At 47.0% G+C, this 17,817-nt stretch overlaps 1 long non-coding RNA gene across 6 annotated transcripts in view; it reads right to left on the minus strand.

Annotated features, from left to right (window-relative positions):
• Window positions 1-8,432: 8,432 nt before the first annotated feature.
• Window positions 8,433-17,817, minus strand: part of LOC111748131 (uncharacterized) — a 45,489-nt gene continuing 36,104 nt past the window's right edge. For 2 of the 6 annotated variants that reach the window (XR_010322933.1, XR_010322932.1), the window contains one exon: window positions 11,615-14,483. This is a non-coding gene — a long non-coding RNA (uncharacterized LOC111748131). The other 4 variants (XR_010322934.1, XR_010322935.1, XR_002784078.2 and 1 more) reach the window with 4 other exon arrangements.

Here is a 17,817-nt window from a genome sequence, read left to right on the forward strand (position 1 = left end):
CACTCTACCTGAGGGTTTCATATACCCTCACCTCCCTAAAGGCTAAGTGATGCTGGTCCCGGTGGTAGCACCCCACCACAGGAACATGTGGCCATCGGCTGTCCTGGGAGCAGAACTGGGCAGCACAAGGGCCCCCAGGCCCCAGCTGTTGATGTTGAGCCGTGGACAGTGGGGGAGGCCTTCTGGATGATTGGAGTTGTGTCCCCAGAGCCCCCTACCTGCCTGGTCACCAGGTACCCCTGAAGGGGGTCCATCTTCAGAGAGGAGCCCACGGTGGGGACATTAGGTGCCCATGCATCCCTCCCTCACACAGACCTGTCCCCCAGCAGACGATGGACAATGTGGTGGGCATTGGGTGTCCTCTACATAGGCACTGACTGGTAACCGTGGGAATAATAACTGGGGCTGGGGGAGTCAGGGGCATTCGTGGGGGTGCCCGAGGTACAAGGAGACAGCTGAGGGAGCCAGGACCGCTCTCTGTGCATGAGGCCCTGCAGTTCATGAAGCAGGGGCACCTGCATTCACTGACAGGACCCTCGAGGTAACAGGGAAGCAGTATCAGCCCTGCCTACAGAGGGGAGAGGCAGGGAGCCCCTTGCCTACAGATGGGCGCTGTTGGACACAGGGACAGCAGTCAGTCCGTCTCAGTCAGGGCTTCAGTGAGATGGAAGTGCACATCCCCTCAGGGTGCTCACAGGGCTGCCCACCCAACTCCTAGGGACCCCCGTTCCACGGGCCTCACCTGTCTTGTGGTCCCATCACAGCCGGCCACAGTTGGCCCTGCCCTCGGGCTCACCAGGCCCAGGGATGGACAGCGGGTGCTGTCGGTGTGAGTAATTGCACAATAGCACTGTGTTTATTTATAGCATTCATTTTAATTTTACTGATTTTTCACGTTCACGGATTCAGAATTTTAAAAGCACAGCAGGGACAAGGTGAGATGTCTTTCCCGCTCTTCCCGGCCCCTGTCCCTCCACGAGGGCAGCAGTGTCTTCACCTTCCTGCGTGTCCTCCAGGGACATTTCATGCACCTACAAGAAACATGGACATGTAGTCTTTAGCCGCTTTGTGACAGAGTGGTGTGTGTGAGGTCGGCCACGGCCTCACTTTTCGTTTGTGTTTTAAACCCTCTCTCATGTGAAGTATGGTGCACAGACAGACGTGGGCACGGAACACCTGAAAAGCCCTTCTAGAGTGAGCGCTCATGTCACATCACTGCCCTGTCTAGAGTCACGTCGTGGAGGCACACACTGTGAACTCTGCTGTCTGCCGCTTTCACTCTGCACCACCTCTGGGAGACTCGCCAGAGTGCTGAGTGTCAGTGCAGACAACACCTTCTGTTGTCTGCTCCATTGCACTGGCATGTGGCAACTTGCTTGTCCATCTCCTATTGGTGGACATGGGGCTGCTGTGGAAAAAGTAGCCTGGAACATTCCGGTCCAAGTCTCCTGGTACCCGTTTGTCCACATTTCTCTCGGGGCAGTGCCTGGTTGTAGGGCAGGCGCACGGCCATTGGACCATCCACCTTGGGGACAGCTCCTCTCCCTATACCCCGCTCCTCCACACTTGAGGCTGACGGGTCTGAGGGGCGTGTGCCTTGCTTTATTCACTCACATTGAAGATGTCTCCTATAGTGTGTACAGAGCACCCTCGGTCTGTTTTCTCCTTTGGCGGCTGCACAGCCTTTTGTTGCACAGATGAGCCATATTTCCTTCCAAGCCCTGAGATGTCTCCACTCTTCTGCTTTTACAAACACAGCATCATTGTGCCCATGTGGAAATGCAGTGGTGGGGCTAACTCCTCAAAATGGACCCCGCTAGCAGCCAAAGGCCAGTCATGGACATCCACCCTACAGAGGAAGGCAACCTGGGGATCAGGCATCTCTCCACATTGCACCTCAGACTCTAAATCATCCGGCTTACAGGTTTGTTGGCGGCATCTTGCCTCAGGTGTCGGCCGCCTGCCGGGCCCCAAGCCTCTAGCCTGGACCCTCCACTTTCTTCCACTAATAGTTAAACAAAGCAGTGTGAGGCCCTGCCATCCACGTATGGTGATGACAGGACATTCTTCCCCATCTGCAGGCTGGGAAGGACAACTCCTACCCAAGGGCCATTGGGACAGTCAGTGAGTTAATGTATGTGGTGGTCCTTTGCTCCAGAGGACAGGAAAAGAGGGAAGAAGGAGTCATTGCTTCAGGAGCACTGAGTTTCTGCTAAGGGTGATTAAAAAAAAAAAAAAAAAGGAAACATAGTGGTTATGGGTCCCTGGGTGGTGCAAATGGTTAATGCACTCAAATTCTAACTGAAAGATTGGTGGTTCGAGTCCACCCAGTGGCTCATCAGAAGGTAAGCCTTGTGATCTACTTCCTAAAGATCAGCCACGAAAACCCTGTGGAGCACAGTTCTACTCTGACACACATGGAAGGGAGGGAGGGAGAAAGGGAGAGAGGAAGAAAGAAAGGGAGGGGAAGGGAAAGGGAGGAGAGGAGAGGGGAGCAGAGCAGAAGGGAACAGAGTGGAGAAGAGAGAATGGCAGGATAAATAATTTGTTAAGGAAAGAAACTGGAAAGTTAGCCCCAGCCGGGTCAGCTGTGTGACCTTGGGCAAGTTCCCTAACTTCTCTGAGTTCACTTTGCTGACATGCAAAATGGAAACAGCGATAATGGAGGAGAAGATAGCCATCCTGGATTCCAAGCTCCTGGGGCTTCCTTTGGTAAACTGCCCATTTTAAGAAGTGCACCCCGGAGCATGGTTGATTTGGTAAGCACCATGCTTACCTTGCCTGTTGGATAATCTGCCTCTGGTCTCCACTACAGTCTAGGCCCAGGTGTTGCTGCACAGGTAGGTGCTCAGGGCATGGGGGCCTCCTTGTAGCACACTCCTATCTACCAAATTATAATTTTCCATCTTGTTTCAGCCCAGAGAAAGTATCACGAGACACAAAGCTGAACATGTGTGGAAATTGGGCAGAAAGGCTTAAGGACACCCTGGAGGTGGCCAAGGCCCAGCATGGCAGGGACCTGATTGACCCTCCGCCACCAAATTTTCACACTGTCCAAAAAACTTTTTTTTTTAATTTAAATTGTGATATAATTCATATACCATAAAATTCAACCTTTTAAATTATACTATTCAGTGGTTTTAGTAGGCTCACAAGGCTGTGTGACCATTACCACTTCCTAGTTCTAGAACATCTTTGTCACCTCAGAAAAGACCCCTACCCACTCTCTCCTTCTCCCAGCCCCTGGCAACCACCAATCTGTTTTCTGTTCTATGGATTTACCCATTCTGGATATTTCTTATAAATGCAATCATACAGTATGTGACCTTTTGTGACTGGCTTCTTCCACTTAACATAATGTTTTCAAGGTTTATCCATGTCATAGCATATATCAGAACTTCATTTATTTTTGCAGCTGAATATACCACATTTTGTTTATCCATTCATCTGTGGATGGGCGTTTGTGTTGTTTACACTTTTTCACGAGTATGAATAATGCTATGAACATGTATGTACAAGTTTTTGTATATAGCTAAGCGGAATTGCTGAATCATGTGGTAATTCTATGTTTAACTGAGGATCCACCAAACTGTTTTCCACAATGGCTGCACCATTTTATGTTCCCACCAGCAATGTACAAGTGTTCCAGTTCCTTTGCGTCCTAGTCAACACTTGCCATCATCTGACTTCATGATTATAACCATCTTAATGGGTGTGAAGAGGTATCTTATTATGGTTTGGATTTACATTTCCCTGATAATTAATGACGTTGAGCATCTTTTCATGTGCTCACTGGCCATTTATATTTCTTCTTTGGAGAAATGCTTATTCATGTTCTTTTCCCATATTCCAATGGGTTATTTGTCTTTTTGTTGTTGAGTTGTAGAAGTTCTTTATATATTCTGGACACTAGACTTGTATCAGATATATGATTTGTGTCTTAGTTATCTAGTGTTGCTATAACAGAAATACCACAAGTGGATGGCTTTAACAAACAGAAATTTATTCTCTCACAGTTTAGTTTGCTAGAAGTCTGAATTCAGAGTGCCAGCTCCAGGGGAGGGCTTTCTCTCTCTGTCAGCTCTAGGGGAAGGTCCTTGTCATCAGTCTTCCCCGGTCAAGGAGCTTTTCAGTGGAGAGACTCAGAATCCAAAGAATGTGCTATTCTCCTGGCTCTTGTTTCTTGGTGATATGAGGTCCCCCTGTCTCTCTGCTTGTTCTCTCTTTTATATCTCAAAAGAGATTGACTTAAGACACAATTTAGTCTTGCAGACTGAGTCCTGTCTTATTAACGTAACTGCCACTAATCCCACTTCATTATATCATTTAAAAACAACCTTTGCTGTCAAGTAGATTCCTACTCATGGAGACCCTATTATACACAGTAGAACTGCCCCCATAGGGTTTCTGAGTAGTGGCTGGTGGATTTGAACTGCCAACCTTTTTGGTTAGCAGCCTGAGCTCTTAACCACTGTGCCACTAGGGCTCCCATTAACATCATAGAGGGAGGATTTACAACACATACGAAAATCACATCAGATGGCAAAATGGTAGACAATCATACAATACTGGGAATCATGGCATAGCCAAGTTGACACACATTTTGGGGGGACAGAATTCAATCTGTAACAACTTGCAAATATCTTTCCTATTCTGTAGATTGTCTTTTTACTTTTTTGATAGTGCCCTTTGAAACATAAAAGATTTAATTTTGATGAAGTTCATCCAATCTATCTTTTTCTTTGCTTTCTTGTGCCCAACAATGTTCTTTGACTAAATTTGCCACATTCTTCTGGCCAAGTCCTCCCCTCTCTCCTCTCATGCTCCCTTTCCCTCTCAGTTCCTGGCTCTCCCTCCTTTCCCCTGCACGCCTCCTCTGGGATAGTAGGCCCTGTTCTCAGCTTCTCTGTGCTCTGCTCCCCCTGCTGGCAGCTGGGGATATCTCTGGCCCTGTAATTTCCCTGGAAACCTTGGTGGCATAGTGGTCAAGAGCTACGTCTGCTAACCAAAAGGTTGGCAGTTCAAATCCACCAGGCGCTCCTTGGGAACTCTATGGGGCAGTTCTACTGGGTTCTATAGGGCCGCCATGAGTCGATTCAACGGCAACGGGAACTGCGGACTTGGAGCGCCAAGTCAGCCTTTCTCCTGTTCCCAACCACGCAGAATGTAATTAGGGATGCTTAGACCACCTAAATTAGGAAAACATTGAGCTTGACAGACTGATAATCTGTGCTCGAGGCTACTTTCATTTTCCTGGAAAGTAGCCCTAGACACTGCTGATGTTTTCTCTTTTTATCCTGACCACGCTACCGTGAGGGGGTTGACTGACTTATTCATTCACTCAATCATTCATTCATTCAACGAACCTTTGTAAGGATGCGCCATGTGCAGAGTCCCGGTGGAGTGCAAGGTGGTGGAGAGAAGCAAAGACACTGTCTCAGCGAGCTTACAGTCTTGCGGCACAGATTTAACAAATGCAGGCCACAGGGCGCCAAGGGTGGGACTCCAGGGCAAAGCATGGGGTCTTTCTCGGGGTGTTTGGGAGGGAGCGCAGGAGCTGGCAGCCCCACTACTGACTTCGCACTGAAGAAACACCTCATTGGTGGCACACAGAGCCCTCTGAGCTTCCAGCCCTTTAGGCCTGCGGGGGTGAGGGGGAGCTGAGAGAAGGGTTGAGGATGATACAAAGTGCAGGCCTGTGTGAGCTCACTGTGCATGAAGAAATGCTGGAAAGAACCAGAAGACACCAACAGCAGTGGTTACCCGGGCTAGTGGGGGACTGAGCAGACGGGGTGAGATGGAGGGGAGAACTTTTCTGTTTTTGTTTTTGAGTCATTTGAATATGACTTTTTAACAGTTCGAGTAAAAACAAAAAGAACAGTTAAAATGTCCTAAAATTGTGGTGATAGCTGCACAACTCCATGAACACTGTTAAGTGGACAGATTGTGTGGCTGTGGACTGTATCTCAATAAAGCTGCTTAAAAACCAAGACTTCTAATGGTGCTGAGTATTGCCGAGTGAGACAGTCGGGGCAGATGATGTGGGCAGTGGGTTCCCGTTGGTGCAAACACAGCAGGGGATCTACAGATACATTGTGCTTCCTGACTGAGCAGTCTGTGGTTCTCAGAACTCTGCAGGCGTGGGACCCCCTGGAGGGCCGGCCTGCTGACAGGTTCCCACTCCACCATCAGGGATTCTGACTCAGCACATTTTGGGTAGGGGCCTGAGAACATGCACTTCTGACAAGTTTCCGGTGCTACTGCTGGTCCAGGACCACACTTTGAGTTCAGGTAACACTAGGTGCCACTGGGGAGGGTGAAGTGGAAGAGAGAGGGCTCACAATGAAACATTTTGTGTCTTTTGAATTTCATATTGTGTGGCTTGGCTACTTAATGAAAAATAAGATTTAAACTTTAAAAAATTGTTAGAAGTTATTGAGATAAGGAAGGAGCCCTTGGTGTCACAGTGGTTAAAGTGTTTGGCTGCTAACCAAAAGGTTGGCGATTCAAACACACCAACTGTTCCAGAGAAGAAAAATGTAGCAGTCTGCTCCCCTAAAGATGTACAGCCTTGGAAATCCTGTGGGGTTGCTACGAGTTGGAATCGACTCGATGGGTTTTGGGGTTTTTATTGAAATAAAGCATATGTGACAGAGACAGCTGAGTGTTCTCCTCTATTCATTCTCGTCTTCCTCAGTCATAGAACCTCTGAATTTTAGATGGATGTTAACATGGCAGCCTAGAATAGAAACAATATGCCCCAGCTTCCTTTATGACCCTGTGATTAAGTTCTAGCTATCAGATATAAGTAGAAGTGTCCAGAAACTTCTCAGAAGTGTCTTAGAGTACAGAGCTCATAAAACACCCAGCACCAACACAGCAACCCCACTCCTAGGTATATACCTGAAAGGCTTGAAAGCAGAGACTCAAAAAGAGACTTGTACACCAATGTTCATTGCAGCGCTATTCACAATAGCCAAAAGGTCAGAACAACCTAAATGCCCATCAACAGATTAATGTAATTGCTGTCAATAAGTTACACACCTGTAAAAAGTTGAATTGGCAAAAGTTGTGTGACAGACATATTTACAGCAATACAAAAAAAAAGAGGAGCTGCTGAGGCTGCTTGTGTACAACCAAACACCTCATGGGATGTGGTTCCTTGGTTTGGAGGTTTAGGGTCATGGTTTCAATTAACAAGGCCATTCCAGTTAATTGGCCTAATAACGTGTTTAGTGGCTCTGTTCTACCTCCTAGTTCATAGCATAGTGCCTGGAGTCTTAAAAGCTTGCAAGCGGCCATCCAATCACAATTGGCCTCTATTCACCTGGAACAACAGAGAAAGAAGGAGGGTCAGGGATAGAAGGAGGATATGGAATGTGTGGTTAATTGCCTCCATGAACAACGGCTTCCTTTACCATGAAACCAGAAGAGCTGGATAGTGCACGGCTACCATTACTGAATATTTTGACCAAAGATTCCATAGAAGAATCCTGATCAAAAGAGGGAAACTACAGAACAGAATTTCAAATTCTTGGGGACTCTAGACTTTCTAGAGCTATGGAGGGTAGATGAGCCCCTGAAACTATTGCCCTGAGATAATCTTTAAACATTAAACCAGAGATGTCCTCTGAAGTCATCTTAAAACCAAACAATAGTTTAGCTTAACTAGCAAAAAGACCTGCCTTAAGCATTAGGCTCTTTTCAGCACTATCCATATGGAATCAAATTGACATTAGCGACTCGAATGACTAGACAGGAACCTTTGGGGCCAGTGAGTTTATGGTATTGAAGGAGGAACGACTCAGAAAAAGAGGGTGAGACTGGCTGCACAACTCGAAGACTGCAATCAGTGTCACTAAATGGTACATGTAGAAACTGTTGAATTCATCTGCGTTTTGCTGTGTACATTCCCAACAACAAAAACAAGAGGAAAAAAAAATAACCAGCACCAAATCAAAATTAAAGACGTTGCCTTTTGAGTCAGTTCTGACTCATAGTGACCCTATAGGTCAGAGTAGAACTGCCCCATAGGGTTTCCAAGGCTGTAATCTTTATGGAAGTAGACTGCCACGTCTTTCTCCTGTGGAGCAGCTGGTGGGTTCAAACCTTTGGATTAGCAGCCAAGCACTTACCCACTGTGCCACCAGGGCTCATTATACCCAGTGCCTGGCTTTTGGAGGTGCTCCAGCTGAGAAGCAGAACCAAGTCATGCAACTATGACTGGGGTGGGGTAGACATGAACCCAGGCCTGAAACCCTGGGAGGACTTTGCGAGCATGGGAGAAAAGCTGATCCAGAAAAGAACATGAACACGAACTCAACCCACTAACTCAGCCCCAGCCCCAGCCCCAGCCCCAGCCCCGCTGCAGCTATTGGTCACCGGTCTTTGGTCTTCGGGGGCCAACACCACCCAGGGTTTCCAGCCCTCGGTGTCCTGGGTGGAGGGCTTGCCCCTAATAACACGTGTCTGCTACGTGCTCCTCTGACAGAAACCTTTTTCAGTTGAATTAGATCTTCCTCTGATTCCTTTTAGGGTGAGCTTTACTGGAGCTCTGGGGCAGTGAAGATCATGCCCCCTCACTGGTGGCGGCTTCAGAGCCCAGGATCTGAGTCCAAACCTGGTGCTCTTCCACTGTAAATACTTGTGAAAATAGGCTTATGGCCTATTGTGGAGTTTGGAGTTGTGTGTGTGTATGAGAGAGATGGGTTGCAGGAGTACAAAGCAAAAGTTTCAGGCCAGGTGTGCTTGTTTTCATTCTAAACCCTAAGCCGCACCTGCAGGCTTTGGAGGATTCAGGTCCCCGCCCACGTTCCCTCCCTGAGCCTCACCCCCTGGCCTGGACACCCAGCAGGCATCAAGTAAGTAATCTCCATCATCGTTGCCTCTGCATTCACCATCAAATCTACACTGCACATAAAACCCAGAACCATAAAGCTTCTGGAAGACAATGCAGAATATCTTTGTGACTGTACCAGTGTGTGTCCAATCAAGAGACAGAAGTCACACAGTGACTTAACCAGGAGAAGTTTAATATAAAAATGAACAAACACTGACAAGAATGACACAGGGTGCGGGGATGGGGAGGTGAGGCCTCTTCGGGGAAGGCCGGTTGCATGCAGCCCACTGGACATCAGAGTGGCGTGCTGTCCTACCGGCCAGAACTGTCTGCAATTGCTAGGCGCCAGGTAGCCCGCGCAACACGCAGATGGGCTCAGCACGCAGGCCCTCAGAGAGCGGAGTATGGGGAAGACCGTCAGGTCAGCGTCCACAGGGCAGCACATTCCAGGCTCATCACTGGGTACAGCTGTCCCCACCCCATTGAGGCCCTGTGCACCAACCCAAAAAGCTGAGGTCTTTCCTCCTGCAATGTCCTTCCAGAGCCCTCTGCTGAGAAAGTTTGACATTGCACTCACTGCGAAGGAGCGATGCTTAGAGGAAGTTGGCCCTCGTCACAGAGCCAGGCTGAGGATGAACCCGGAATTGAGGCCCAATAAATCACTAGCTGGCACAGTAGCCTTGGGTACAAAGAGACCTTTGCACAAAACATCAAGAGAAGTAACCGTTAAAATCTGATAAATTGCATTTCATAGAATTTAAAACTCTGCTCATCAAAAAACACCATTAAGAAGATAATAGGCAAGACATAGACTTGGAAAAAATATTTACAATACTTATATCTAAAAGGGAAACCCTGGTGGCATACTGGTTAAGAGTTTGGCTACTAACCAAAAAGGCTGTTAGTTTGAATCCACCAGGTGCTCCATGGAAACCCTGTGGGGCAGCTCTACTCTGTGCTATAGAGTCTCTGTGAGTTGGAATCGACTTGACAGCAACGGGTTTTTGGGTTATATCTGAAAGGAGCCCTGGTGGCATAATGGTTAAGAACTTGGCTATTAACCAAAAGGTTGACAGTTCGAATCCACCAGTCACTCTTTGGAAACCCTATGGGAGCAGTTCTACTCTGTCCTATAGGATTGCTATGAGTCGGAATCAACTCAACAGCAATGGGTTTGATTTTTGGATTGGTATATCTGCAAAGGGACATGTATAAGGGACATGTATACATAATATATAAAGAACTTCAAAAAAAAAACCAATGCTAAGAAGAGATGAGCCAACTACTCAAACAGGCACTTCAGAAAAGCAGAGCTACAAATGGCTAAGGAGCAGACGAGAACATACTCAACATAGTTACCCGGAAAGTGCTAATTAAACCTCAATGAGATGCCACTCCAAACTGTTTGTAATGGAGAAAATGAAGAAGACTCCTCAGTGCTGGAGAGGGAGGACGGGGGCAGCTGGAACCCATACATTGCTGGTATACAGGGTCAGCTACTTTGGAAAAAGACCTGCCTGTTTCTTATAAAACTACATACACATTTACTGTGCAACCCAAAAATTCCACTCTATTTACCCAAGAGAAATGTAAACACCTATTCACAGAAGCACTCACACAAATATTAAGAGTAGCTTTATTTATAACAGCCCCAAACTGGAGTACACACAAATGTGTCTTACCAGGTGAAAAGCAGAACAAAATGCAGTGCACCTGTACAGTGGAACAGCCTTGGCTATGAAAAAGATGCTTGCAACAACAGAGGTGGGTCTCCAGAACACTTTGTTGAGTGAAAGGAGCCAGACACAAAAGAGTACATAATAAATGACTCATTTATTTGCAATTCTAGAACAAGAAAAATCAGTCTATTTTGAAAAAAAATCAGAACAATGGTAGCCTCTCTAGTGGAGGTGAGGATTGACTGGAAAGGGACATGAGGGAATTTTCCAGGGGATAGCAATGTTCTAAATCTTGGTATTCCTGATAGTCCGTGCAGTTGTCAAAACACATCAGTCAGAGCCTCCAAGATCTGTGCCTCTCTCTTGTTAGTGGCAGTTGACGTTTAACAACCACATTACGTCTCATTCTACTCCAGGCCTGCCCCATCCCAGGGGGCCCACTATTTTAGGGAGGCTCGAATCCATTAGAGGGAGACCCAAGACAAGGAATTGTGATGAAAAGGGACTCAAAACTGTGCAAAAGGAAAGGTTGAAGATGGTGAGAAGGTTTTGTCTGGAGAAGAGAAGGAGTGACATCTGATGAACAAGGTAGCCACTGGAGCTGAAGAATGGCATATTTCACCGACTTGACTGAGCAGGGAGCTAGGAGGATGGTTTTCCTGCATTAATGCCTCCCTAAGCCACTCTCCCTTCTTTCTTACTAACAAAGGTCCAGTTGTGTTGAGGTGGTGTACTAGAATATCAGCTTGAATGCTCTGACGAAGATCCCACAATGGCAGGACTTAAAACAATAGAGACGTCATTCCTTACCCACATACAGTCTGAGCTAGCCTGGTGCTCTCCCCCATGAAGTTATCTGAACCCAGGCGCCTTCTACCTTGATGCTCTGCCTCTTCGACATGCAGTTCCCATGTTGTTGTCCAAGGTGGCTGCCTCTGTCCTGCCATTACATCTTCGTTCTGGCCAGCAAGAGCAGGGAGTGGGAAATGAGGGTACACCCCTTTCATTTAAGAGCTGGACCCAGAAGTTGTAGATATCATTTCTGCTCACATCTTCTTGGTCAGACCTTAGTCACATGGACAGGCCTACCTGAAAAGGAGACAGGGAAATGTATGATTTATTTGGGGAAACCATGGGCCCAGATGAAATTTGGGGGTTCAATAACCAAAATTAAGAGGAAAAGAATGGATATTGGGTGACATTCTCTACCCAGAGGGACAGTGTGTCAACCCCAGATGACAGGTTAAGACTGGGTCAATTCTTTTCTGTGTTCTCCCAGCCTCTGTTGCAACAAAGGGTGGCTCTGACACTTATAGGGAAGTTAGCTGGGGAAATGCTGGGCTTGCACTTTATGATAAAGAGGGACGGATATGGCTAGTGGAGCTCCTCCCTCTTTCTTCCTGGCAAGCATAAGACACAGCATCTGGGGCTAACAGCTCCTTCCTCTTTCTTCCTGACCTGCACACAGATGTGGTATCTGGAGCTGTGGCAGTTGTATTGTGACCATGAGGTGGCCAGCCTGAGGAAAAGGCTAAGAGCATCCCAGAGATACTGCCCAGACCACATCATGCAAGGCCAGCAGATGCCCAGATGTGATCTAGTGATGTGAGAAAAACAATCCCATTTCTATTACTCGAAGCCTAGTCCATTCCTAGTAGGTAAGAGCAGCTGGCTTATAAACCCACTCTGGTGGCTAGCCCCAGGCTGAACGCTGGAGACTGGGGAATGCATTGAGCTCTCTGGCTCTAGTCTCTCAAGGTCAAGACTGGGCCATGAAGAAGGACAACTTGTGAAGCTGCTTTAAAAAAAAAAATCTCTCTTGCTGCCTTCATGGTTTGTTTTTATCCCTAACCTTGAGATAAAGAATACAATTTCACTTATCTGGATGTTTCTGTGACCAGAGGTGTCATGTTGCCCTGGAACCCAGCTCAGGAAGAGTCAATGGCACCCTCCATCCTCACCTGGGCCCAAGTAAGAGAAGAAAGAGAAAGATCATCTGAGCCCACGCTAACCAGCATGTGTTCTTAAGCAAATTTCTGAAATCTTAAGGAAAAACACAAGGCAGGAAATAAATACTACCATTTTCAAATATGGCCAGAATTTTTAAAAGAGGAGAGAAAGCTTCTGAGACCCCTGGTCCTGGTGACAGTAATTGCTCTCTGTCTTTGACCAAACCCCAGGCAGTAGTGGAGGCAAGGGTCTGAGGGAGTGAGGACAGGTGTTAGAACCCACCCCAGAGCTGGTGTTCCCATCTGACTTCTGGCCTCTGACCTCATGCCACCCTTCCTGTCACCTACAGGCACAGGGCAGGCACTAGCAGAGCTCACCTGGCCCCAAGAGAAGTGACCCTGGTCACCCTGGTCCACCCTGTGCCCCTCTGCTGTTCAAGCCTTGACGGTGGCCCCTGTGGCAGCTCGAGGGCCTGAGCTGCCCTGAACTGTCTTGTTCTCTGCCAGTCTGGCCCAGCAGTGGTGTGCAGCCAGGGGAAGCACCCACTCAGGAGTCACCACCTCACGGCCAGGACAGAACAGCAGTTCCTACTGAGGGTGCATGGGAGGCCGGCTGCTGGGGTCTGTAGCTGCCTCTTCCACTCAGCAGCTATGTGGTCCTGTGAACCTCAGTTTCCTCACCTGTAAAATGGGGATAATAACAGTAGTACCTACTGCTTGGTTTGTTGTGAAGCTTAAATGCAGGGCTGGCCACTGCACAGCTCCAGGAGGCGTGTTCGCCTAGCCCATGAGTTAGTGTCCCCAAATGCCTGTCTCCTCCCGTCTTCCCAACTGCCCATGAGACTCAGCATCGGAATCACAGCCCCAAGGCCACATTGCTGGGTCCAGGGGTGTAAACGTGGCCTTGCAGAGGGTCCGTCTGCCAGCTCCCAACCCTGTTCCTGTCCCCAGGGGCCACATTTTGGTCCCCGGTAGCCTCCCAAAGCACCACTCCAACTCCCCTAGGCAGGGTCTTCCCCAAGAGATGTGGATGATGGGCAGTGGCAGGGGCGGACTGTTCACTAAGCAAGGTAAGCACAGGTTTACTTGTGCTTATTTACTAACCTGTAGTGAACAATTTCGCATGTGTTTCACCACATCAAAGCCCATGCTTACCTTGTTTACTGGATCATCTGCCCCTATGGGGGTTCTAAATGTGAAAAGAGGCTTTGATTCGGTTGGAAGGTACTGTGGGGTTGGTAGAGATAGATGCCAGCTATACCTAGAAGCAGAATCTTTGATGTGATGAAAAAAATGAAGTTGCTCCCTACAGATGATTTGGTAAGCAAGGTAAGCACTGTGCTTACCTTGCCCGTTGGGCAATCCGCCCCTGGGTGGTGGGCATCCTCAGCAGAGTGGGCTTGTCAAGGAGGGAGAGTTCTCCAGCCTTAGCTTGTCTCCACTTGGCCAGCCAGCCCGGCCCTCTGCCTGGAGCACTGAAGGTGAGCTTCTCCCACAGGCGCTTTGGCTGCTCCCGCTGCGCCTGTAACCTGGACGAGTGGGTTTGCCTACTGGACTCGAGGTGACGGAGTGGGCAAGGGCGCTGAGGTGCCGCACAGGATAGAGGATCCCGGAAGATAGAACGACCAAAACAAACAGGCATACCAAGCATAATAGGCAATCCCCGCAGCGCTGCAGTGACCCTTGTAAAAATCAGGATGGACGCCTCATCTGCACCCCCAGCACCTGCCTGTCGTTCAAATGTTCTAAAGAAATGTGTGTCCGCCAGCTATCCAGCGCGCTGCGCGACCGAAAACTCGACCCCAACCTGTTCAGCCACAGGGGAACTCCAGGTTCCTCCAGCCGAAAAGCCCGGCAACAGCCTCCAGCCCCAGGACTGACACCCAGACTGCCTCCAACCCCAACCCCACCCACGCCTTTGCTCCACAGCAGGGCTCTGATTGGTCCGTCGCCCGGTCTCTCGAAGAAGCCTTGGCTGGAATGGAAGTGACTTCCAAGGGGTGTTGGGAAACTCACCTGGAAAGGGAGGAACTTTGATTAGGGATCAGATAAAAGCACCAAGAGTCAGTTTTTAAGTCCTTTCTTTTTCTTTTTTATCTGATTATAAAGATAATGTAAGGAGTGGCCACAGAACTGTACCTGGCAGAGGCAAGTGCTTGAAGGAAGATGCAGATAACAGATAGAAGGATAAAGAGACCAACAGAGAAGGTTCCTGGGTGGCACAGTTTGTCCTCAACTACTAGCGTAAAGGTTGGCTGTTTGAACCCACCCAGTGACACCAAGCGATCTGTTTCCATAAAGATTACAGCAAAAAAAAAAAGCTCTACTGGAGCCGTTTTACTCTGAAAAACTTGGGGTCGCAAGGAGTCAGAATCAACTGGAAGCCAAAGAGTTATTTGTTGTTGTTGTTTTTAGGGTGGTGTGCCATGTGCAGGGGCCCTGGTGGCATAGTGGTTAAGTGTTACCTCTGCTAAACAAAATGTCAGCAGTTTGAATCGGCCAGGCGCTCCTTGGAAACTCTACGGGGCAGTTCTACTCTGTCCTAAAGGGTCGTTATGAGTTGGAATTGACTCGACGGCAGTGGGTTTGGTTTTTTGGTTTGGTGCCATGTGCTTACTGCAGAAAGTTTGGGAAGCACACTAAAGGTATGAAGAAGGAAAAACTCCACCCACCAACAGCGCAATATACAGGCATACCTCGTTTTATTGCACTTTGCAGATAATGCGTTTTTTACAAATTGAAGGTTTGTGGCGACCGTGTATCAAGCAAGTCTATCAGCACGATTTTTCCAACAGCATGTGCTCACTTCATGTCTCTGTGTCACATTTTGGTGATTCTCACAATATTTAAAACTTTTTCGTTATTATTATATCTGTTACTATGATCTGTGATTAGTCATCTTTGATGTTACTGTTGTAATTGTTTTGGGGCACCACAAACCATACCCATACACGACTGCTACCTTAAAAGATAAATGTTGTGTGTGTTCTGACTGCTCCAACGACCAGCCATTCCCCTGTCTCTCTCCCTCTCCTCAGGCCTCCCTATTCCTTGAGGCATGACAATATCGAAATTAGGCCAATTAATAACCCTACAATGGCCTCCAAGCATTCAAGTGAAAGGAAAGTCACATGTCTCTCACTTTAAATCAAAAGCTGGAAATGATTCAGCTCAGTGAGGAAGGCATGTCAAAAGACAAGATGGGCCGAAAGCTAGGTCTCTTGAGCCAAACAGCCAAGTTGTGAATGCAAAGGAAAAATTCTTGAAGAAAATTAAAAGGGCTACTCCAGTGAACACACGAATGATAAAAAACCAGAACAGCCTTACTGCTGATATGGAGGAAGTTTTAGTGGTCTGGATAGAAGATCAAACCAGTCACAACATTCCCTTAAGCCAAAGCCTAATCCACAGTGATTTAGGAAATAATATTGGAGTTGTTATTCCCTCTCCTAGAGCATAGAGAATGTGACCCAGCTGGAGCTGGACTGACAAGGACTCACAAGGACACATGGACAACTGGGTCCTGAGGTGTAAAGACAATACGTAGAATAATCTTAGAAAATATCTTTTAGGGAATCTTTCTCATAAGCCAGAACACAAAAGACTTTCCATTCTTATCTTTTTCTATTAACATATAAAAAATATATATATATAGTGAATAGAAATTTGTTGACCAATGAAGACCCTCCTGACTGCCGTTACTGAAACCTGTACCAATGATTGTTAAGAAAGACAATTCAAAATGTAAGACCACAGTTTCTAGCCAATCTGCGAGAAGGTGAAGCTTTCAATGCTTTTGCCTATTTGTAATGTTCATATATACTGGCCACTGTGTAACCTTCCTTGGACTCGGGCAGACATGGCTCGAGCAACATGCTTGTCTGTTTCCCCACTTTCTTCTATTCTGTAATTTCCTTGGACTCGGGCAGACATGGCTGTGGCAGCATGCTTGTCCGCTTCTCAACTTTTGTCTTTCTGAGTATATGATGAATAAAACTTTTTTTGCTTTACTAAACTTTGCGATGTTTTTTCCCCTACAACAATAGCAAGGCCCTAACTCTCTTCAAATCTGTGAAGGCTGAGAAAGGTGGGGGAAACTGCAAAAGAAAAGTTTGAAGCTAGCAGAGGTTGGTTAATGAGGTTTAAGGAAAGAAGCCATCTCCATAAGGTAAAGTGCAAGGTGACACGGCAAGTGCAGATGTAGAAGCTACAGCCAGTTATAAACAAGATCTAGCTCAGATAATTGATGAAGATGACTGCACTAAACAACAGATTTTCAATGTAGACATAACAGCCTTATGTTGAAAGGAGATGCCGTCTAGAACTTTCATAGCTAGACAGAAGAAGTCAATGCCAGGCTTTGAAGGTTCAGAGGACAGGCTGACTCTCTTGTTAGGAGCTGGTGACTTTAAGTTGAAGCCAATGCTCATTTACCATTCTGAAATTTCTAGGGCCCTTAAGAATTATGCTAAATCTACTCTGCCTGTGCTCTATAAAAAGCCTGGATGACAGCACATGTTTACAACATGGTTTACTGAATATTTTAAGCCTACTTTTGAGACCTACTGCTCAGAAAAAAAAAAAAAAAAAGATTCCTTTCAAAATATTATGGCTTGCTGACATGCACTGGGCCACCCAAGAGCTCTGATAAAGACGTACAGGGAGATTAATGTTGTTAACACAAAATCCATTCTGCAGCCCATGGATCAAGGAGTAATTTCAACTTTCATGTCTTACTATTTAAGAAATACATGTCGTAAGGCTATAGCTGCCATGGATAGTGATTCCTGTGAGAGACCTGGGCAAAGTAAATTGAAAACTTTCTAGAAACGATTCATCGTTCTAGACATCTTTGAAAACATTCATGATTCACTTCTGCCAACAGAACCGGCCCTACCACTCCCATCTGAAGAGATTACTCCACATTTGTCTGTTAAACCACCCTTCCCAGTAAAACCGTTAGCTCCTCCACTCCCATCTAATGAGATTAACCCAGCTATGTCTAAAGAGCCCTTGCATGAGTCATTGCCTGGGGCATCATCTGAGACAGATGCTTTACGAAACAATGCTGAATGTTCTCGAAACACTTCCCCACTACAGATTTTGGCTTCTAGACCCATAACTAGACTTAAGTCCCAGTGAGTTCCAAAAGGTGAAGTAACTCCAAAAGAACTGCTTGACTTTTCTAACATGTACAAACAGAAACCTGGGGAATATGTGTGGGAATGGCTGTTAAGGGAGTGGGATAATGGTGCAAGGAACATAAAGACGGATCAGTCTGAGTTTATTGATATGCATCCAATAAGCACAGATCTTTCATTCAAAGTTTCAGCTCGAGAAGTAGGAAAGG

This window comes from Loxodonta africana, chromosome 9, assembly GCF_030014295.1.
Source record: "Loxodonta africana isolate mLoxAfr1 chromosome 9, mLoxAfr1.hap2, whole genome shotgun sequence".
NCBI lineage: Eukaryota > Metazoa > Chordata > Mammalia > Proboscidea > Elephantidae > Loxodonta > Loxodonta africana.